General features: G+C 39.9%; 1 long non-coding RNA gene across 2 annotated transcripts in view; it reads left to right on the top strand.

The window, feature by feature from the left end:
- Positions 1–23,152, top strand: part of LOC103475055 (uncharacterized) — a 38,764-nt gene extending 15,612 nt beyond the window's left edge. For both annotated transcript variants that reach the window (XR_535277.2, XR_014090718.1), the window contains exon 2: positions 22,761–23,152. This is a non-coding gene — a long non-coding RNA (uncharacterized LOC103475055). The remainder of the gene's footprint in view (positions 1–22,760) is intronic.
- Positions 23,153–24,024: the final 872 nt, after the last annotated feature.

Below are 24,024 nucleotides of genomic sequence, written 5' to 3'. Positions count from 1 at the left end.
CTCCTCATATTCTCTCTTTTTTCCTTTTATTTCTTCTTTATTTACTCCAGCAACCTATTATGGGAAGCTTCCAGGGAGGAACAATCGCTGCTTTTTCTTATCTTTTTCTTTGTTGGATTCTCTGAAGTTTGCCTTGGCGGTTTGACCATCTAAAATGCTGCTGTAATTTCAATAAAAGTTTTCATCACGTCGCTCCCATGGAGCAAAATCCTTCTCAGAAACACCTGTGCTGACTCCACGCCCTTCATCGCGCCGCCAAAGGTCTTCTGAGGCTGCAGGGCGACTTGCAACCTCCAGCTTTTATTCCCAGCTGATGATGTAAGTGTTGAGGGAAGAGTGAAAATAATCTTATTCAATTTACATAATGTGTTGACTTTGGAAGCGAAACCGTTCTGCTGGAAGGACCGCAGAACCTTCTCTCTGGCAGCGCTCTCGCTCAACACATTTTAGTGATTAATGTCCTCAAACAGACTTGAAACATCTGTCCCACTTTCCCATCCAACTGTGTTTGGCTGCTGCATATGGCTCTGCAGCTTTAAAGGTGACCTATTATCCTTCCTTGAACATGTAGGATGTATCTGTGGACTATTCAGAACATGTTTGGACAAAATCTTTTTGATAATGAGATTATAGTCTGCTCAGTTCTGCTTATTTTGAACCATTTTAGGGTCTCTGTCACTTTAAATCCAAATAATCTGCTACTGGCCACGCCCCCCCAATTCATCGTAGCATCGGCTAATTTGCACATGTGCTAAATGAAGTAATACCAAGGATGGGTTTTTTTTATTACTTTTTGTATGTCACTGTAATTGTAAAAATATTGATTTAAAGAGAATGACAAGAAGTAAAGAAACCATTTAAATGTATTTTTGATAGATTTTAAAGTAAATGTATGTGACTGTGTGAAGAAAGATGGCGTTATTAATGTTTTCCATTAATATAGTGAGTTCTGCAATCACACTTTTAGTTAATCTCATAAAACATCAGATTATCTTTTAAAAACGTCTCTTTTTTTTGTCTGTGAGCCCATGCTGATTGTGCATTGACAGACCAGTCCACAATTTATTACTGAATTATCATCTATGAACTACATTCCATCATTAAAAGAATTGTAACATTGTCTCGGAAAGTAGGTATACTTGTAACAATAATATTTTTAGTTATAGAAATAAATATACTTAGAATTTGTTGATGTAAATTTTAGGAATAATCCATCAGTATTTCTTCATACAGCGGTAAAACCAGCTAACTAAACGTCCTGGAACTCTGCTTGGGTTGCTAGGTGACGGGCGGAACTCTGCTGGAGTTGCTAGGTTACCTAGCCCTGCCTGTTGCTAGGTAACAGGCAAGGGCCTGCTGATTTTTTGCGTTACATTTTTGAAATGACTCGTCTTCCAGACACAAAAAAACATTAACTTTTTTAAGCACTCGGGTTGTTTTTAGAAGCAGTTGAGACCCAAATGGGAGAATAAAAACTTGAATTTCGCATAATAGGTCCCCTTTATAAAAGGCTGAGTTTGTCTTCCGGACCAGGTAATCACAGCTTTATAGCATTTGAAGGTGCAGGAACCACTTTAAAGCAGTGAATCTGTTCTGAACGGCTCAAACAAATACCCCCAGCGGTGGGTAAAGTGTTGCCAGGTCGTTCCAACGCTGCTGTAAAATGACATCAGCAACCACAGATCTCTGGTTTGCCCACGTGAAAGTGAGCCGGGATAAACCGAGGATCTGTTCAGAAGGGCTCAGAAACCTGCGCATTCCCCATGCATCTCGCTCTCTCAAGGAAAAATATGCAGGAGAAGCCTAAAGTTAGGAATGAAAGAGAGAGAGAGACAGAGGGGGAAGTAGAGCTGGAAAGGAAGAAAGGAAGAAAAAAGTAGGTGAGCGAAAGACGGGCAGAGAAAGAGAAGGGGGGAATGGTCTTTGTTAAGTCCTCCACATCTGGCTTCTATTAGGTTGTGGGGGCCGCTAAAATAATGTTTTTCACCCGACAAGCCTTTCTGTGCTATAAATTACCCAGCAGCCACTGTGCCTTCCTGGCTGAAACTCTTTCAGAGGGCCAGTTTTTGTTTCTCAGGCGGTCCAGCCCCCCTCCCCAGCCTCGCTCTCACCCTGTCGGCTGACTCCATCTCAAAACTCCCTCTCAGCTCCACCATGCTTCCTGTCTAGTTCTCAAACTTTACTGTTCTCATATTTTGGATTATTTACATCCTTGTGGGTCAGAATGCTGAGTTTGTGCCGCAGTAAAGCAGAGAAATGCAGCATTGAGACTGTTTAACAAGATTCCCCTGGATTCGTACAATCATGTTGCAGAACAAAGATCCTGCCGTCAAAGAAACAACAAAAATGTGTTTTTTGGCTGTAATTACCACTAATACAAGGAGGAAGCTTTAATAATATCATCCCAACTGTGAAGCACAGGGTGGCTGCATCAGACTTGTACACTTTACAAAATAAATTACAACATAACAACACTAATCATAAATATTAGCCCTGCTAATGCTAACGTGCTATACCACCATTGTATTTAAAGGAAGCTAATGCTAAAGCGCTAACTTCAATTCGAATTATAGGACTACAACCAAGGAGCACCAATTTAATTTGACTTTTAATAATTCGGTGCTTTAATTTGGAGAGGAAATGCAACTGCTGCATAAACAGCCTTTACCTCCTTCAAAATAAGAGCATGAATGTGAACATCTAACTACATGAACCATTCTTCAGTCTCTAACTAAAGCTTTAACACGGATGTCAAACTTTATTCAAATGAAAGTAAAAAAAAAAGACAAGTAAATTTTCCAGCTAAGCTAAGTGTGCTAGACATTTTAAAAGTTACAAAACCACTAAACAAAAAATTAGCTTTTCTATTAGCGCATTAGCAGAAGTGTGTAGTTAGGACTAAAGACTTTTATTTATCCCTCTAAATATATAATTTTTAGTCCAAAATGATTTTTTTTTATTGAGAAATGCACTTTATACTCCATGTTTTGCATTTTATTTTTCATCTTTTATCATGATCATGATTTCCCCTGGAAAAAAACATGCAGAAAATAAAAATATTACTACTATCTTCTTTGGACTGTAGTTATTTTCTAAATAATAAATGTAACCGACACGTGTTGGTTGTTTATAAGTGTTTTTGACTTCCTGCTTCCCTGGGCTGTAAATATGACGCATTTCCTACTATCTGGTTATTTATTTTGCAGATCAATACCCATTTTTGCTTTTGTTGGTATCTAGTGTTTACACTAATTGGTGAATAATTTTCTTTTAAAAGGACACATTTCTCCTCAAAAATAGGAAAGACAAGAGAACATTCCATTTAAACTAGGCAAATGTGTGTTGCTCTACATAAGGAAGAGATTTTGCAGCATAATGGCAACAAGAAATGCATAATTTTGCACAGGCTTACAGTTGGAGAAACAGATAAATCATTAAAAAATCTAGGAATGTGGCAAATGAGGATCTATGTTTATCTTACCGCCAGTTCAGATGACTATAAGGGAGGCAAACAAATCTGCACTTGTGAATTTAGAGAGAAAGTATCACCTTAACTTCTAGTTTGGACTTGTATCTCACAGCGTTTAAAATCCACACGAGGATACGTAAAAAAGTGAAGAAAAGAGAAACACCTCATTTACATCCCGTTTCATAAACAGACCTTAAACTTCACTGCTTGCATCAGATTGTGTCGTATTTCACCCGCTCAGTCTGGTCCTGTCGAGTCCGATCATTACCAGGGGTGAAGCAGAGTTCAGTGTGCAGAAGCGCATAAAATTAGTGCAGGTATGGAGCCGGAGCCATGAGGTCTAAGGGCCACTGAGGGGGCCACAGGCGGGAGGAAGCAGCTCTGGGCGGCGGGTCAGTGCTTCTTCACCAGGAGAACCAATTAGATGAATCAGAGCTGACAGCCAGAGGATGAAAGGAAGACGCCTCACTGATGTGCAAATTCAAGAAGTAACACTGACCTCACCAAACTTGATTTTGCAGCCATTAACCACCTGCTCCATGGTGCGGCAGAGGCTTCCTCAGGTGACCCCCGACTGAGCAGCACATCTGCTCTGAAACCAGAGACCACCGGGATGTGGTAGACGTCCTCCAGAAGACGAGTCGACCAGAAACACGACTGGAGAGGTTTTATGGTTGCGCTGATTGCTTCGGGTTTTTGGTGCAAAAACACAAAATTTTGCCAAATATTTTTGGTCTAGTCAAAAAGCTCAGTACCCTTAAAATAAGAACTTTTCAACAAGATCTAGGAGTTTCTTCTACATCAACAATTCCTTACATGTTTCCTTGAACAGGTTGGGAAAGGTCTATTGATTTATTACACTTTTTGAACAAAATCATTCTTAGATAATGAGATTTTAGTCTGGTCAGTTCTCCTTTCAGAATGAGCTGCTTTAAGGCGTATTGTCTCTTTAAATCCCAATAAGCTGCTGCTGGCGACGCCCCCAACTCAACCTTAGCAGACGAGCACCTACTGTTACTTTTATTTTACCTCAAACTCTCAAAAAGCAACTGTGAATAGGAACCTTTTGCCTTCTGCTATTACATTTATTTTTGTTTTTGTAACATTTAAAAAGAACCTTAATCTATTATGAAATAATACTGAATTGAAGGAATGGATGAATTTTTACTCAAAATGAAAATTGTTTGGTTTTCATTTATCTTTAAAATTGTTGAAATTGGGTGTTTGTTAAATTTTTTCACAAAATTATTCTTGGATAATAAGATTTCAATGAGCTTATTGAGTCAACAACATTACAGCAGCCATTACACAGCACATACAAAAGGAAAACCAGCTGACCAAACATGCTAGAGCCCAGTTTTCGTTGCTAGGCGACGGGTAGAGCTCCACTGGGGAATGCATCAAGTGGTTTCTGGATGGTAAGTCAGCAACAAAACACTTGTTGCTGACTTGTACAGTTCATGCAACGGGAAAACAAGCTGAACGAATGTCCTGGAACTCAGCGGGGGTTGCTAGGTAACCGGCTGGGCTTTACTGGGTTGCTAGGTAACGGGCTGGGCTTTACTGGGTTGCTAGGTAACCTGCTGGGCTTTACTGGGTCGCTAGGTAACCGGCGGGGCTTCACTGGGTCGCTAGGTAACCGGCGGGGCTTCACTGGGTCGCTGGGTAACCGGCTGGGCCTACTAATTTGTGACGTTACATTCCGCAGGTTTTTGAAACGGCTCATTTTCCAGACACCAAAAAACACATCAGCTTATTGAAAAAAAATGTCTGGGTGTTTTCTTTTAAGCGTTTTAGAAGCAGTAGAAACACAAATGGAAGTACAAAACTGTACCAAACGTTGCAGTTGATTACAGTATTTTCTTTAGAGGTAATAGAGTAAAGCCTTGTAATTTGCACCAGTTTGTGCTTGTTTTTGTCTAGAATCCCAATGAGTCACATTAAAGTTTGAGATTGTAACATGAAATAAAAACAATGTACTGCTTCAACAGGCCAACCAACTCCTGAAAACTTACGATGTTCTAAATCATCTTGAGTTGTTAATTTATATATTTCTGTTTGTCTTGATGGACGTAGGATACCCTGAGGTGAATCGGTGACTGAAATGAACCTGTGGACACATTTCAGCACGTTGTAATTCTAGCCGGTCACGGCCTGTTATCTGGGCCAAGGGGATGTCATCCCTCCGTGGGCACCGGTGCCCCAACTGTCTGTGTCTCTATTACTCCATCCCATAATTACCTTCTGAACTCCCGCCAGATGTTGAAAGAGAACCTGTTCAGATGGGCTGGCCGTCTGGAAGCCGATCTGCTCCGGTCTGAGAAACTGTTCTCCACGACTCATAACTTTACCGGCAGTGATTTATGGCGTTGCATATCTGCGGTGTCCTTATCTGGCACTGGAAAACAGCCGTTGCTTTGGCTATCTGCTATCGGGACGCCTGTGTATCCTCCGGCTGCCAGAGTTTATCTCGGCTTACAGCGGGAATGTCTAGATAACAGATGAGGAACAAGATAGACAGTTTGGATGCTGGGCTATCTCTGAGCTCGTCCCAGTTTATCCAGTTAAAAACGACCTGTCGAAGACCAGATGTGCCGTTTACCTCCATAATTCTGGAGCCCGCATTGGAAAGCACTCAGACTCGAGTAAAAGTACAAATAAACAGACAAAAATGTTCTTTAGTGAGAGTAAAAGTACCACATTAACATTACTTGAGTAAAAAAGTAAAAGTGTTCTTACTGTTTGTATATGTAGATTAAAAGTGTGCCATTTTAGTTAGCAATGCTGTAGATAATTCCTGTTCTGATTGTTTATAATCTGGGAACTGTTTACACTTGCAGTTGCATTTTGGACCAGTTAGCTTGAATAACTCACTGATTACTTTCAAACTAATAAATGGAAGAAATAAAATCCCAATGACGTGAATGTAAAAGTCAAAAGTACACACAATTAAATCCACTTTAAGTGAACGTAAAATTCACATTTGGTACTTTTTTTTAAAAATTTCCTTTTCTAGAAAAGCTCAAATGCTTTGAAAAAAAAAAACACAGAGCTGATTTTTGGCAGTAAGTTAATGTTTTTTGGTGTCTGGAAAATGAGCCATTTCAAAAACTTTCAGAATGTAAATTCACAATTCAGCAGGCACTGCCCGTTACTTAGCAACCTCTGCTGAAACCACCCAGTCACTTAGCAACGCAAGCAAAGCTCCAGTACGTTTGCTCAGCTGGTTTTACCTGCTGTACAATGGCTGCTGGAAGACACAAGTGTTTTGTTGCTGACTTACCTTCCAGAAACCACTTGTTGCATTCTTGTTGGTTGTGGAGAAGGCTCTACTAATGCTTTTCAAGGATGTATGGTTGTGTAATTATGCATCTGCTTGGAGCCATTTTTATGTGTGAGTGTAAACGTTGAGTTGGGGGGCGTGGCCCTAAAACAGGATGAAGTGAGCAGACTATAATCTATATTTAAGAATAATTTTGTACTAAAAGTGTAATGAACATGTTTTGTTTAGGCCATAGACCAGTGGTCCCCAAACTACGGCCCGCGGACCGGATCCGGCCCACCTCCACATTTGGTCCAGCCCCCTGAACAATACCAGAGAGCATTCAGATTTTTTTTTTCCATATATTGTATTTTCCGGTTTATATGTGGATTTTTCTTCAGCCACCAGGGGGCTCTTTAGCAGTAAGAGTGTCCTGTAAACTGTGGGTGTTTTGTTTTGCATGGCGCATTGCTGTTGGACTTTTAGGGAACTGCTTGACTTTTATGTTATTTAATCAGTAGGGTTGTTTGCTAGCGGTAGAGCAGATGAACACACGTGTTTGTTATGAACGCAGCATTCCAGGTTGAATTCTTCGAAGAAATGCCTGTAAGTAGCAGCTTATACTTCAAAACGAGCCTTTATGTTAACATATGAGGAATTCATATGTTAAAGTTACTTTCCCTCAATGGAATATATACTAGTCAGTCCCAGTGACCGTTTCACTAACGTTTTTTGCCCATGTGCTTTCTGGGTAAAAATCAATCGAGAAACGCGCTCCCCGCTCCCCGTCGTCAATTTCCGGCAGCGCAGGTGATAAACGTGCAACACTTTTTCTGTTACAAACTGACTCCGGCCCCCCACCAGAGAAGGGAAAAGTTAGGCGGCCCTCACAGGAAAAAGTTTGGGGACCACTGCCATAGACTCATCCTAACCTGTTCCAGGGAGCTTAGGTCACCTTTAAGTAAAGTACAGACATATGAAAATGTACTTAAGTACAGTTAAGAAGTATTTCGCTGCATCCCACCACCGACTCTGTCATTTGAAATGGAGATGGTGTGTGTGTGTGTGTGAGCAGGGAAAGCTACTCCTCCATGCAGGGGTCTAAGATATCAAAGCAGAGGGCTGAGGAAGGGTGGATGCAGCGGGCGGTTTCTCTAGGCGGGGGTGGGCTTTTGTCTCCAGGCCTCCACCAGGACGCCTTGAAAAGATCGCCGAACAGACGCATTCGTCGCGGCTCCCAGCTCTGCCCGTCTGATTGGCTGCGGCGGCCGGGCAGATGTTGGAGCGACAGCAGGGGGTTCGGATGATTCCAGCTCCTCGCTCTCACACCACGGGACGGTCATGCAGCTCCGCCGGCTCCCTCTCTCTCAAACGCAACCTGCCGGAGCCGGGGGCTCAACGCTCGCTTGAGTGACTCTCAAAGACAGATGCGCATTTGCCACTTCGTCTTCCTCGCATCAAAGATGAGCGTAAACGCTTCGGCTCGGAGCAAGTCTGCAGCTGAATTTTATTATGTGTGTTAACTGACCATGTGTGGAGCCACTTGAAGGTCCTATTGACAGACTAAACATGCTGTCAGGGGTCACAGCTCTGCGCTGTCACTGAAAACAGATTACAACGTCACATGGCGTTATCAAGATAAAGTTGGCTCCCAATTCAGGGAAATGACTAACGTTTGATCCCACCTGAGTTTTCACTAGCTTCAGCGTCTTTTATCTGCCCTAAAAAGGAATTTTAAACCTAAAGAACTGAAAATTAAACGGCTGATATTAAGTCCCAAAGTTCATGACAAACATTCTCCTTCCGCAGAGTGAAAATCTGACATGCTTGGACCTCGGCACTTATTGGCAGTTCAGTATTCACAGATCTTTCCGTATGACCCAGCTTCAAGTTACTGCCGTGTCTAAGGATATTTTCACACCCGATAGTCTGGTAGATTCAGGACGATTCGAGACCAAAATTGCAACTTTAGTTACATTTTCCACTGCTGCGGGTTCCTTTCTCACTGCACTGTGTCAAACAAATTGAAAAACCTGTTTCCCTCCTCGCCTGTGGTGGCGCTGCATCAAGATCCACTGAAGAAAATGGCAAAACCCTCTGAAGACGACACTGAGTGCAACTTCCTTCTTCACAAAATGCGAATAAAAATGGAGTGGCGTCAGATTTTAACGGTTGGGGTATTTCTTTCTTGGGTCTCTTTCGTTTGTTTTGGTTGTATTTACCCAGAATGCCCTGCACTGCAGTCCACTTCCTGCTCTCACAGTATTCTTCGGTCCACTTAGTGTTCACATACGCATCCAAACTGCACCAGAGTTCACTTCAACTGAACTGAGACCAAGGTTTTTAGGCAGACTAGAGTTTTCTTTTTGGTACGCATCAGAGTTTGATTACGCATTTACTCCTCTAGTAAACTAATATATTTGGACTAAAAACTAAACAAAAATATTTGGTAGGATTTTGTGTTTTTGCACTGTACAGTCTTTTAAATCAAACAGTAAAGCTCTTTTAACCATAAAGAAACAAGACTGTGAATTTATGGTATAAATCAATGTCTTCAAGTATGTTTTTCAGTACATAATGAAACTATATAATCATTTAAGTTGAATTTTTACTGACTTATGGTCATTAGTTTGAAATGCATTTACATCTGTACAAACAGCTATATTCCTAATTCCTTAATATTTTCTCATTCTTTGAACTTTGCTTTCTTCACAGTTGGATTTGCCATCACTTTTTGTTGAAGTTTTTTGAAGCCCTTTGTAAATTTGGCACTCAGTGTTGAGCGCATAGCACACCTCTACGAGCTCAAAGTTGGAAAATATTTGTCGGAAAGAGTTTGTTCCTCTTTTTTAATCGGACCACAAAAAAAGAAAAACAAAAAATTCTCAGACTTGTTAGGCATTTGGGGATTTTGAGCACCAGTCACAGCAGAGTTGTAGATAAATTAAGCTACAACCCGGATTTGAGCCCTGAGCCCAGGCTGTTATTTCCTTGACATTCCTGTTTGAGGTGCAGTGACGTTTAAGGGCCCGGAGATCAGGAGCATCCAGTAGAGCTTTACGGCCTTGACACTTATGCACAGCGATTGTTCCAGATTCTCTGAATCTGCTGATGATGTTATGCACGGTTGATGATGATAACTTAAAAGTCTTTGCCATTTTACGCTGGGTAGCACCATTCTGGTATTGCTGCACTTTCTTTCTGCCCAATATTGGTGGAATTGGTGATCCTCTTACCATCAGAGAGACACCGTCACTCTAAGAAGCTCTTTTTATACCCAATCATGTTGTCAATTGAGCTAATTAGTGTTAATTGGTCTCCCAGCTGTTTGTTATATGTTCAATTTCCTTTTTCCAGCCACTTATTGCTACTTGTCCCAATTTTTTTGGGATTTGTAGACACTGTGAAATTTTGAATCAACATATTTTCCTTTAAAATGTTACATTTACTCAGATTAAACTTTTGATCTGCCATCTATGTTTTATTACAAATAAAATATTGACATTTGCCATCTCCACATCATTGCATTCAGTTTTTATTCACCATTTGTTTAGTGTCCCAACTTTTTTGGAATCCGGTTTGTATTTTGGGATCAACTAAGATCCAAAAACTTGGCTATAAAATACTAAAAAGTGTAAAAATTTAGCTTTTTTGCTATTTTACTGAGACTGATTCAGAGAAATGACTGATATTTTTGTAATTGGTTGTAAAAATCAATAAACAAGAGATGGTATAAAGCTAAGTTTGGACCAGTGGCACATTGGGTGCCACTGGTCCAATTGGAACAGCCAGTAGCTACAATGTTATAAAAGAAGTGGCTTTTAATTGTGTTTTTTCAAAATCCACCTGCTTCCATTCTGCAAATTTATTTTCATGATTCTAGTTTGAGCTACTGTATGTTTACCAATCATTCATGCAGTCCAGCAGCACCAAAACGAACTTAAGGAAACACAAACAACAAAAATGAACGGCTGAAGAATAATTTAAAGAATGATCACGGTTTCTCTTGGGGTTTGTGTTTTTTCACCAATACGGCTAACTGGCAGAGATTAAAGGAGAAATGATGTCTCAAGGCTAATGCTCCTGACCTCACCTCTCTTTGAGTGAACTAATTGGTGTGATTAGAGCAAAGATTACTCCTCTGCGTGTCGTCGGAGTGATCCTGTCTCCCATCTCGGTAGCTCTGTTGCTCTTTATCCCTATCTGTGGCTGGGCTGCGGCGGGAGATAAGAGTACAGCACATACATAGTGGTCTTGTGATGCGGAGTCGAACCGGGCAGGAATTGTAATTACTCTGCTTTGCATCAGCAGACTGATTCCTGCTGAAGGGTCTGGGCCCCTCGCAAAACCCTTTCTGGCTGAGTTCAAGAGGCAGATAGGCTATCTGGAAAATCTGCAGGCTGCTGGGTTGGAAAACAGTTCCCATATTGTCCCCTGATGGTGAAAGTCAGGGAATAAACTCTCTTCATTTCCATTAAGCTGCAACGACACAGGTTTAACAAACAACTACAGATTAAAGGAAGGACTTAATTTTTAATCCCATGAAAGGAAACAGCTCCTGGTTGTTTTTTAGTCAACCAGGATCGTCTGAACACAAACCAAAGACCTAGAAAACCAAAGGGACGTCTTTGAACGGGTTACAATGGGCCTAAGGCCTATACAAAACATTTTCTGCACAGAATCATTCTTGTATAATAAGATTTTAGTCTTAAATACTGCCTGTTTTGAGCTGTTGTAGGGTCTCCTAACTCCTGTTTAGTCCACTTTTATGAACTATGGTTCGTTTGGGGGGGTGAGAATGTGGAATCGAGTTCTAATGTGGACTAAGAAAACAGCTTTGTTTCGCCTACAAACCTCGGTCTCGGTTCGGTTGAAGTGAACTGTGATGCGGTTTGAATCCATATGTGAACGCCAAGCGGAACAGAGACCGCTCCAAAATCAGGAAGTGGACTACAGTGCAGGGCATTCTGGGTAAAAACAACCAAAAAAAACATGTGAAATTTACTTTGCAAAAGATCAGAGAAATCCTACAACTGCTAAAATCTGACACTTATCCATTTTTATTTACATTTCATAAAGAAGGAAGTTGCTCTCGGTTTCTTCTTCAGAGGTTTTTGTGTCGTTTCCTTCAGTGATTCTTGGTGCAGCGCCCCCACAGGCGAGGAGGGAAACTGGGTTTATTTTTCGCAGGGCAGTGAGAAACTGAAACGCAGCAGCTGAAAATGTAACAAATGTTGCAGTTTTGGTTCCCAATCGACCCGAATCCACTTCACTGTAAGGTGTGAAAACCCTAAACATCAAAAGACCGACTGATCAATGCACATTGTTGGGTTTTTCTTTTGCAGAAACGAAACAGATGTGAGTCTATCCCGATGGGAAAAAACGTTTTATTGACAGTATGACTCGGCGAGCCGGGAATATTTCAGCCCGAACTTGGACCGGCGCCGTCAGAAATGAGGAGCAGCAGTTTGGCTTCTTGCGGCTTCGTTCGGTCGATGCCTTCATGGCCGTCTCTTTCTGCTTTACGCTGCGCGTTTTCTCCTGCCATGATTTAAAGCAGGAGGCGGGGAGGGATTTCAGAGTAATATAAATTGTTGTCAGTGCCGAAGCTGTGGAGGTTAAAGGGCACCGCTTCACAAAAAACAGACAGCAGTTGTCTTATCGAGTTGAGGATCAGCCTGCTGAGGCTCTGAAGTGCCTTTGAAGCGCGGCGCTCCCGTAGGTTCAGCATGGCGTGACTCGAGCCGAACGGGCTGAGCAGAACCATGACGGGGGAGGGGGACGGTTCTGGTTGTGGTTATCGGATGCCGGCGCAGCGAGTTGGAGAGATAACAAACCCGGAGGAGGGCGAGAAAGTCGAAATGTCCGACTTTCCGAGCGGCCCTCCAACCGAAGGTCTGAGCCAGCGATGCACATCTGTGCCTTATTTCACTGCTGGTTCAGCGTTGCGCCGGTAAACAAACCCGAGCGGACTCACAGAGGCACGCATCACGCAGAACGCAAAGGTGCAGATCTTATATTGAAGCTGCATTCCTGTCTGGCCCCCATGGGGTACATGACAGGGCTTTACATGAAAGAGAAAAGGGAGACTGCAAGTCTGAGGAGGATATTAGAAAAATACATTGGAAAAAGTTGCCTCTGGCAATTTCTTTCACTTTCAGGAACAATTTTGTACCTTTACTTCAGAGGGGGACGTGTGTTCAGGAGAGGGGGAGGAAGAACAGGAGGGCTAATGTAATGAAAACCAACTGGCAGGCCGTCACTATCTATCCATCCCGGTCCAGGGGTGCCTGGACATGGAGAGGAAAAACAGGCCCTCTGCTAATCCAGTCCAGTCTGCTCCTTCACTCTGCTCTCCGTTTCCCTCCGTCTATTTTAAATTCAGCAGAGAAATGTTTCTAAAACAAGAAGCATCTGATGGGGTGGTTCACTGAGTTTATCTCCCTGCAAAGGAAAAAAAAGCACCAAAAACATCTTAACAAGTATTTTTTTGATCTAGTTTCTAGTGCAAATATATTAGTGCACTTGCAATAAGACTAACTAAAAATAACAATATGGTTTTTTCCTTTTTATAAGTGAAATTTTCTGCCGGTGGAACTTGAACTTTTTCATCATTATTAAGGAATTATTGACTCAAAACACACCTGCTGACACACCTCTCTACCAGAGGGGGTAGTAACTAGTTACTTTTACTTGAGTAAATTTGGGGAGAAAAAATACCTTTGGGAGAACAAGAAAAAGTTGAAATTTTTCAACTGTCAAACTCTGAAATTTTCCATTTTTTCTAGAAAATTTCTGATATTAATCTCTGTACTTCTGAGTTTTTTCAAGCAAATGTTTGACTTTTCAAACTCTGAAATTTTCTTTATTATTTTTACATTTCTGATGGTTTTTTTCAGCTAGCTGTACTTTTTACTTTTACCCGAGTAGTTTTATTTATGAAGTATTTCTACTCTTGAGGAAAATTTCTGGATTTTCTTCCCATCCATCCATTTCCTTTACACCCTTGTCCCTCAGTGGGGTCGGGAGGGTTGCTGATGCCCATCTCCAGCTAGTGTACCGGGTGAGAGGCGGGGTTCACCCTGGACAGGTCGCCAGTCTGTCGCAGGGCAACACAGAGATACACAACCATGCACACACACACACTCACACCTAGGGGCAATTTGGAGAGGCCAATTAACCTGACAGTCATGTTTTTGGACTGTGGGAGGAAACCGGAGTACCTGGAGAAAACCCACGCATAGACAGGGAGAACATGCAAACTCCATGCAGAAAGACCAGGACCGGGAATCGAACCCAGAACCTTCTTGCTGCAAGGCAACAGCTCTACCAACTGCACCACTGTGCAGCCTGGATTTTCTTCCCACTGAATGAAAAACAAACATGTTTTAACCCGAAACTCACCAGACACAGACACACACCTGCAGTTTTTGTTAAAGTTTCATCAGTTTTTTTATTGAAAGAAACTGATTTGGAAACATTTAATTTTGCCTGATTTTATTTTTTGTTACTTATATGAATTATTGTCATTTTCATTCTTAAGATACCAAAATTTCCACTTGACTTTACAATCTGATTATGTAATTTTTAAATATCAAATAACTAATAATTTGATCAGTTACTCTGTGCTTTCGTAGACTTTTCACCAAATATTTTTTTACTCTTAATTGAGTAATTTCTTGGCCGACTTCTTATTCCTTGATTAAAATATGTTGAAGCAGTTCTGCTTTTACTTGAGTACGGTGTTTGGGTTCCCTGGCCGCCTCGGCTCATTACCCCATTGGGTTTGACAGGCAGGGCGAGCCGTTCGTTCTCACCACGTTTATTACCGGCTGCCTTAATGAGCACTTTGGAGCGCCACCTTCACGCTGTGATTTACAGCTTTCTCCAGCCCAGATCAGAGGCCGCGGCCCGTTGCCACGCCTGTGGAACCGGCAGCCTTTCCTGACACTTTGGGCCGGCCCGGGCAGACCGGGTTCACAGCTGGGCCCAACATGGGGGAAGGTGTGAAGAGCCGGGTTTTAATGAGCCGATGGGAGAGGCTGACTGGGAGCGATGGGCGCTTTATCGCTTCAGACGGCAGAAATTACTTTCATAAACTGAAATCATTAGGTTTTTGATTAAAAACTAAGAGCTGAGGGAAAATAAAGCTGTAACAGTGTCAATATCAAGTTTATTACAACAACCTGAGCTGATCAAAGTGCTTCAAAGCAATCACAACATCGCAGGTAGATAAAAAATGTGTCGAATAAGTAATAAAATGACTCTAGTGCTTGTTTGTTTTCATTATTTCTATGCCCACTTTGTTCAAATTTTTTTTACATTTGACACGGTTTTGCTTTACACTTTAAAATCCTTGAAAAATGTTTAATTGCCCATTTTAATATAGATCAAAAACCGAATATAAGTTAATATGCATCAATATACACAGAGGAAACCATCTACTGCAGAAGCCAACATCTGCAGTATTCCTTATTTTCGCAGTGGTCCATTTTGATTCGCCTTTCCTCACATGATTACGAGATCTGCAGAATCAAAAAATCTCTTAAGTAGAACCTGTGTGATGGCATGAAGTAGGCTGAGAAATCTCAAAAAGCAAACGTTATGCAAAAATCTAAAGGACCATAAAACAGTGGTGGCCTTTCTACCGTTAATACTGCAAGTTTCCACCAACCTTCATGATGATCCTCCAAGAGTTTTGGGAAAATATCCACATGATTTTTGTTTTATTTTTTGCCTTTGTTGTTTTATGTATAGACTTGGGATTTTGGTGCTTAAATAAAAACAAAAAGTTGCACTGAGTGTTAACCAAGACATCATCTGTGAGGTTTTATTGCATTTAAAGATGTCGTAAAAGAGACAAGGTCGCTTGTACCTGAACCATGAAAAGGCCTCTGAAATGAGATGGTTATGATGGGAAAGGCGGCATATCCCCCCGTCAGGTCAGGGTCATGTTAGCCATGCTCCCCCGCTGCCCTGACCCTGCAAACAGATCCGCCCTGAGCACCTGGGTCAATCCATTAGTCACTATCGAACCGTTTCACAAAGCCAGAAAGATATACACCTGCGGCGGCAGTTGGCGCTCTGCCGCATCCACCCGCCCTGAGGGACTTCATTCCTCCACTCGATTTGTCCCGGCTTCTTCGGTTTCATTCATTTCTAACTGACAAAACACATGTTGTTTACCTCATCTGCCTTCGCCTGAAAGTAGAACTGAAGCTTCTTTCCTTCGTCAATTTCAGACATTTCTCAAAATGGACGATAAATACCACAATATACGAAGCTAGTAAAATGTGAAAATGTGGTTTTTACTGCTTTTGAAACTACTAATAATTTTTTGGTGCCTGGAAAAGGAGCCGCTTCAAAAATCTCCAGAATATAAAGTCACAAATCAGCAGGTGCTGCCCGTTACCTAGCAACCTCATCCCGTTACCTAGCAACCCAGCCGGAGTTCAAGCATGTTTGGTCAGCTGGTTTACCTCTGTAAGCACTGTACAATGGAAAAAGACAGGTGTCCTATTGACTTTCCATCCAGAAACCACTTGCTGCATCGCTGTTGGTTTTGCAGGAGGCTCCACTTCTGCTTGTCATGATCGTGTTTCTGTGTATTTATTTTTAGAGTTTTTTGTGTTCAGTTTGCTTCCTGTGTCTCCGTCTCTGGGTCTTCCCCGTTGATTGTCTCCCAGGTGTGTCTCGTTGCCTTGATTACCCCGTGTGTGTTTAGTCTCACCTGTTGTCTGTGTTCTTCGTCGGGTCCTTGTCAAACGCATGTCTAACGCTGTCGAAGTTGGTCTTTCGTGTATGGTATGTCAGTAGTCGTCCTAGCTCTCCAGTCGTACTGTTAAGTCCTGGTTTGCTCAGCTCCTTGTTCAGTCTTCGTGTCAGTGCTACCGGTAACTAGCCGTGTACTATCGTTCTCTGCCGTGCTGCCTGTCCTGATCTGTCGACCTATCTTCTAATAAATCACCATCTTCTTCATCTTACCTGGGTCTCAGCGTTCTCTCCTCACCACAACCATCACCACTTATGACACTGCTTTTCAATGATGTACAGTTGTGTAATTGCTCATCTGTTTGTAGCCATTTTCACGTAAAAATGTGTTTATTTAAGGATCCCCATTAGTCTCTACCATAAAGACTATACTTCCTTTGCTCCAAACCACAAACATTACAATAAAATCATTATTTTACAAACATTACAAAAAAGATAAATACCTTAACAAAACAAACAAAATCAAACTACAAAGTTAAAATTGATCACCTCAACAACAGTTAACATTTCCAAACCTTAAAACACACAAAATAAAAACATTTCAACAATTTCAAAGATAAAAACAAACGGTAACAATCTTCACTTTGCATATAAATTCATCCATTATTCCAATATTATTTCATAATCTATTCTAGACTTTTGAAAGGTTATTTTTAAATGTTATATAATCAGAAATTAAGACAGAAGGCAACATGTTTCTCTACACAGCTGTTTTACAGTAACATCTAGTTGAGTTGGGGGCGTGGCCAGGAGTAGCTTATTGGCATTTAAAGAGACAGCGCCCTAAAACGGCTCATTCTGAAAGGTGCGGAATAGAGCCACAGCTGAGCAGAATGAAATCTCATTATCTAAGAACAAATATGTGCAAAAAGTGTAGTAAACATATTTTGTATAGACCATAGACTTACCCTAACCTGTTCAATGAAGAATAATCGGGTCACTTCTAGCTAAAGTAGACATTTCTATCCCACCTACACCTACATTCTCCAATAAAAGGTCGCCTATTTCATGGTGAGTCCACCGCTGAGAAGGTTATTGAGTTCATCCGACAACATGATAGAGGAAGTTCACCGACCTCCTGCTGTGCTGGGACGTTAACTGGAGTAACACAAGAGCCATTAAATATATGCCTCCAAAGAGAAACGCTTTATTTGCCTTTAACAGGCCAGTAAACCGACTTTCCGATCAGGGGACCACCAGCTTCATCGGCCTCAACCAACCAACCAACCAACCGGCTGTCCGTCTTCTGGCCGAAGGAAAACTCTGCAGTGCTACAGAGCTTCAGCCTTGATTTAAGATTTGTCCAGCGAATGTAACTTGAAGCAGTCGACTTTTCAGACAGCTTTATTTTGCTCCCGTCTGACCGGTCTTCCCCAAGGGGATCTGAGATTTATGGAACCGGGAGGGACAAGGAGACCTGCGGGATGGAGCAAATTGTTCACGGATCTCTGGCCTGTCTGTTGGGAAATGGAGAACCTTATGGAGACATAAAAATTTCCAATCATATAATCCAGATTTTATACACTATCCTCTGTTTCTATGTTCTCTGATTGGATGGCAGTAATTATGTTTCCATTACTTTGTCGATATTTCACCATTTCACAGTTGTTGTGTTTCCACTACATAAGAAATGCAGTTAAAATAGTGATGATGTGTTTGTTGGTGGAGCCAAAATGCAGATCGGAGCTGGGAGCATGAATGGGTCATAATGAATCTTCTTTAATAAAACTGAAAACTTACAAACATCACGGGGAACACAGGGAGCCAGAGTCAAACCAAAAACAGGAATCCAGGGGAAAATGACTGCAGGGAAATTACGAGAGCTGACAAAAGGGACCAGCGAGGAGAAACTGAGAATGAATTTTATTGATAAACAAAAATGAAACAAACAGGTTGATTAGAAACGGGTTGAAAGTGTGACGGGAGAGAGAGAGAGTGCCTCAGGGGCGAGAAAATAAATCAAACACTAAACCCAAGAAACATAGTTAAACTACAGCAACAAGGAATAACTAGAGACAAGAAATAAATAGATTTAAAAACACTAAGAAGGACGGAACTAAAGTAAGACAGAACCTGATCTGACCAAAGAAAGTCACCAAGGAACTCAAAATAATCAAACTAGAAGGAAATAATCAAAACAATCTAAGATTATAACAAAAATCACACGTGAATAAGTTTGTTCACGCAAAAAAACATTAAAAATAAACTGCACCATCATCCTCCTACCACTTCCTGTTTGTCTTCTTTGTCATTTCCGCCAGAAGTAACATCAGGTAGTTGATCTCATGACTTGTGTGGTGCGAAAAAAAGAGTTGCAGTTTTGTGAAATACACCAATTTCCATACATTTTTTTAAATTCCTGTGCTCACCTTAAGTAAATTTATTTTCAGAATTATAATTTGTGCAACTATATGGTGAATGGAAACGTTTAAGAATAATTAATGGAGTTCAGTAGCAGCAAAATTAATTTAATGAGAAATAAAACAACAAAAACAAAGATTGATGAATAATTTAAAGAATGATTAAGGTTTCTTGTGGGATTTGTTTTTTTATGTTTTTGAAATTGTGTTTCTATAATTGCTTATTTTAGTTTTATTTTGTTGTGATGTTCTAATTCAGTTAGTTTTGAAGTGTATTTGCTAGTTTTTAGAAGATATTAATTATTAAGGTTTAGTTTTAGTTTGGTTTTTATTAGTTTCAGTGGTAGTTTTAGTTTTTTCCCACTTTGGTTAAGTTTTAGGTGCAGAATTAAAACAGGTCCAAATGTGATTATGTTTACATCGATTGGGTAACGAATCCTCAACAGAAGATACAATTTCCCAAAAATGTATTCAGTTATTCTTGAACAACCAACTGAATCTGGTGTTTTTTCCAAACTTTTGCAGACAAGCATATCTGCAGGAGTATGGAGCGCTTAATTTACTGACAGCTGACGTAAAAACATCCATTTCAAATCAGTTCAGAAAGCTAATAAATAGATTAATAAAGACAAAAATGACGCAGATTGTATCTGTAATTTCAGTATGTTTCAGCTATAATTGCAGTTTTTTAGTTTTTTCCCCCATTAATTACTGTTTTTATTTCAGTTAACGTTTTCTCAATTTCTGTTTTTGTTGTTTTGCTAGTTTTAATTAACTGTACTAACCTTTAATTAGCACAACTTATGCATTTCTAATCCTATTCTCTGACAATTCAGTTTCTCTTGGTCCACTCCAGGCGGCAGCTCTAAACGATCACAAAGATTGCTAATAACTTAAAAAAGTTAAATGAATACTTCTCATAAGGTAGCAGTAGAATAAATAAATGATATTTTGTCACGCCTTGTCCTCCAGTAAACACCAGCCTCGTTATCTCTGCCCAGAAAACCAAACCAGCATGATGGCACGCCTGAAACATGATGCAGAGATTACGACCTGGGATGAAGCTTTGTTCCTGGATTATTTTAACACCTGTGGGAATGCCTGCCATTTCCAGAGGCCACAATGAGATAAGTTTAAACGTTCAAACATTTTGGGCATGCGCTCCGCTCCAAGCGGACAAATGCGATCTTAAAAATCTGCTGTTGTGAGGAATGCACGCTGACAACTTGGTGCCCTTGTCTGAAACAGACGCAGCATGACGGACGGCGCGTCCTTATTGACAACGCCAACTGGAAGACGTTTGTGTATTTATGAATATAAAAGTTGGAGTTTGATATTTCAGAAGTTTGTTTTGGTTATTTCTCCATCTAGAAACCATGTTAACCAGTGTTATAGATGAAATAAAGGATTTTTCTAAACCGTATGGGAAAATAATAATGTCGACTGTCGCAGTTAAAGTAAAAATATTTGGGACCTAAACCAATTGGTGGTATTTTCAAAACCAAACCAGTAGCAGAAATTTGACTTTTCTTTATCTGGTGTACGTTTATTGTCAGATGGTAACTCCTCCAGCCTCCCTAAACATTGGTAGTTAGAAAAACTCCACTAATTCAGAAATAAAAATATATATATATTTCATGATGTTTCATGGAGAGAGGTTTCCAGGAATGTGTTGCAGTCGGTTAAGTTATAATTGTTCTGTCATTTCAACTAGTACTGGCAAAGTTACATGCATTAACTCTATTTCTGGGGGGGAAATGGTCTGTAAAATGGTGACTTACGTTAATTAATTTTACATTTGATCTGTTTTTGTTTTTCTGAACACTCTTCTGTTGAGTACTCAACATAATACTTTGACCTTCAAAAAAATTTGACAAAACTACTACTATAACTAATAAAAACTAAGTTACACTTAAGCAATATTTAACCAGTAATAGCTAATAAAAACTAGCATACCCACTCTAAAAACTGATTAAAACTAACTAAATTAGACAAATAGTGAAAATGAAAGTATAATGAAAAACCCAAAACTTTAATACCTCTGAAAAAATCTGGAAAAGAAACTTATGAGAATAATATAGTTTGGCATTTCTTATTTAATAAGAGTTTTGTCATTAAAGACAAAAAGAAATGATTAAGGATGCAGCTAATTGGCTTTTCGCGCCCTGCTGATTGATATTTGCAGTCAGAAACCAAAACATGAGGGAGTGGTCACCGCACTGGAAACACGCTGTTTGCTGCACTGAGGCTCGGCTTCAGAGTGTGAAGGTTATATGAGCAGGCGGGGTGGGAGTGAAAGCGTGTGGTGACCTGGAACAGCTTCATGACTCCAGCCTGACGGCTTTTAAAAATCCACACGCCGCGGCTCTTGATTGAACCCCGCTTGACTACCGACAGCCCCGATGGGAAAGCGATTGTTTATTTAATGACTGTTATAAGGAAAACCTGGGGACAGGAAGCCCTTAAAACAGCAGAGGTTGCTGTTTATACTGGCCCTTGTGGAGGTAAACAAGCTCCCGGCCGCTCCTTCCCGCTTCAGACGCCCTGCCGTTGAGGAATGCGCCCATTCACAAGCTGGCGGCCATCTTGGAAGTTTGCCGCTAGCTTCCTGTTTCCATGGTTACACTCCAGTGCCGCCGGAGACGATAAGGACTCGGAGGTTTAATCCTCCTCATCTGGCTCATTTTCTACATCGCTTCATGCCACTTGGACTGAACTGGAAAAGCCAGTTAGCCGCAACAAGCGTTGCTTTTTTTCTTTTTTTTTTTTTTTTTTTCTTTTTACTTCACAGACTGAATCAAACAAAAAATGTGAATAAATGTGGCCACAGGCTGAAAACATTTAATCTGCTGGTCTGGTGAAGTTAAATTGGAGATGTAATCTGCAGAGAAAATCAAAAGGGCATCATGAGCCTCTGGGAGGAGAAGAAGAACTGGAGGGATGGAGTTTCATCTCTCCGCCCAGTCATGAATAAAGAGCCACCCAACCAGTTTGGGCAGTTTTAAAATGATTTAAAAACAGTTTTACAGGTTGTTTAACTGATACAAAAATAAATTAAAGAAGCATAATCCGTCTTCTTCTCTTTTTAGTGCATTATGAAGATGCATATTTTCACTCTCATAATGTAACAAAATCAATTTAGCGGATTAATTAACACTTTTTTTACTGAATTGTTAAATAAAGCAAAGAGATTTTTGTTAATTTTTTGGAATCGTTTAAATTATTAGAGAAAGGGCAATAGTTCAAGAGAGCAATATTTACATGTACAATAATTAAAAACAAGCTGGAAATGCATCACAAAGATTGAATAATCTGTTAAATCCAATAAAATATGATTAATAAAATATAAATATTAAAAATAAAATATACTTATGTATTGATTTATATAAAATATAGTTATTTAAATCATATGTAAATAAATTTAAAACGAATAAAATTAAATATGTATATTATGAATATTTATGTATTTAAAGTATAATGTATCTTTATAATGTGTTATAAGTATATATATTTACTAAAAAATTATAACATATCCAAATATGTATTTATTTTATATACGTAAATATATTTATCTTATAAAATATAAAAATATATATTTATGTATAATATAAACATGCTTTTATTTGTATTATACAAGTTTTTATATCAATACAAATATTGACATAAAATCTAAATAAATATTAATAAACTTTGTAGTCATTGTGTTTGCATGTTACTAGCGTTTATATTTGGTTAAATGTTAAAATATATTTAAAATGCTTATATAATCATACTGGGTTGTAAATATTACATCCATATTTATTTTTAAAAATTATTTATTACTAAGCTGAGAATTTTTGCTGTCTATCCCTAGTTTGTAACATTTTCTTTTTTTTTTTGACATAATCTTTTCTCCCAGTGAATCCAGTGAAGTTTCCCTCAGGCGTTTTTGACAGAAACAGCTTATTTATGAGAGACTGATGTGGAGATGGTCAGAGGATGTGCCGGGTCGCCGCCGAGCCAACAGGGACCCGGACTGATCTACTGTATGCGGAAAAGCTCTGGGAGACGTGTGAATAAGTGAGACGTTACAGACTGATGGGATTCCCAGAGAGCCAACAAACGGACAACGTGATGCAGAAAACAGATGGAGACGGCGCCGCCTCCCTCGTCTTTTACACATCCGTGAAAACACACCAATGAACGCAACACAGAGAGACACACACCTGCCTCAGCTGGATGATCTATGAGCCTCTGAAGGGAAATTTGTTTAACCTATCCTGTAAAATAATGTGATTTTTCTCACCCACATATATGTTTCCTCGCCTGAACAAAGTTTTACTTGTCTTGTGAAAACATTCACAGCACCCTGCATAGTATTGGCACCCCTGGTGACAACGAAGCTGTAAAATAAATGAATCATTTATAAGAAAAATTATTCCTGTAGTTTGTAAAACACGTAATCTCTTCAGATTATAACAGGTCTATGGTTTACATTTGAGGAAAAGCCTCAGGAAAAGACATAAATACAAAAACTTAAAGCATGAAAGAACATCTAAGCATTGTGACAGTGGTGAGCGCCACTAGCTAAAAAAAGTTATTGCTAATCATAAATATTAGTTTCACTAAAGCTAAAGCACTACAAGAACACAATATTCAGCAGAAGCTAATGCTAACTCGATAACTTCAATTCAAATTATATCTGTCCTTAAAAGACCCAAGCACCAATTTAATTTTGACATAATTTAATCTCATGCTATGCTACGCAAACACTCTGTCTGCACTGAAGAAGAATTAGTCCCTTCAAGGGAACTACAGACATGGTATCTAATTAATTTGGTTAATAATTATCCAAATTAATTAGGATAATTCATATAGCATTGAGCTTTCATTGCTTATTTACTTTTTTAAATCCAAAAATACTTTACTGATCTCAAAGGGAAAGTGACAAATTTTTCTTTTCCGTGTTTTTTTTTATCAAGGTTGCCAAAAATAACTACTCTTGAAATAAAACGGTAACAATATGCATCGCGATAAAGACGTGACTGATATCAATAGATATTCATTCTGGAGGATCTAGGCAGAACCTTGTTGGCCAAGCTAGGTTGGAGGAATCAACAGCGTCGCTCGCTCACTCTGGTTACCTAGCAACTCAATAATTCTCTGGTTACCTAGCAACGACC

The sequence above is a fragment of the Poecilia reticulata genome, chromosome 13 (assembly GCF_904066995.2).
Source record: "Poecilia reticulata chromosome 13, P_reticulata-male-v2, whole genome shotgun sequence".
NCBI lineage: Eukaryota > Metazoa > Chordata > Actinopteri > Cyprinodontiformes > Poeciliidae > Poecilia > Poecilia reticulata.
This window is presented reverse-complemented; position numbering and strand designations above follow the sequence as displayed.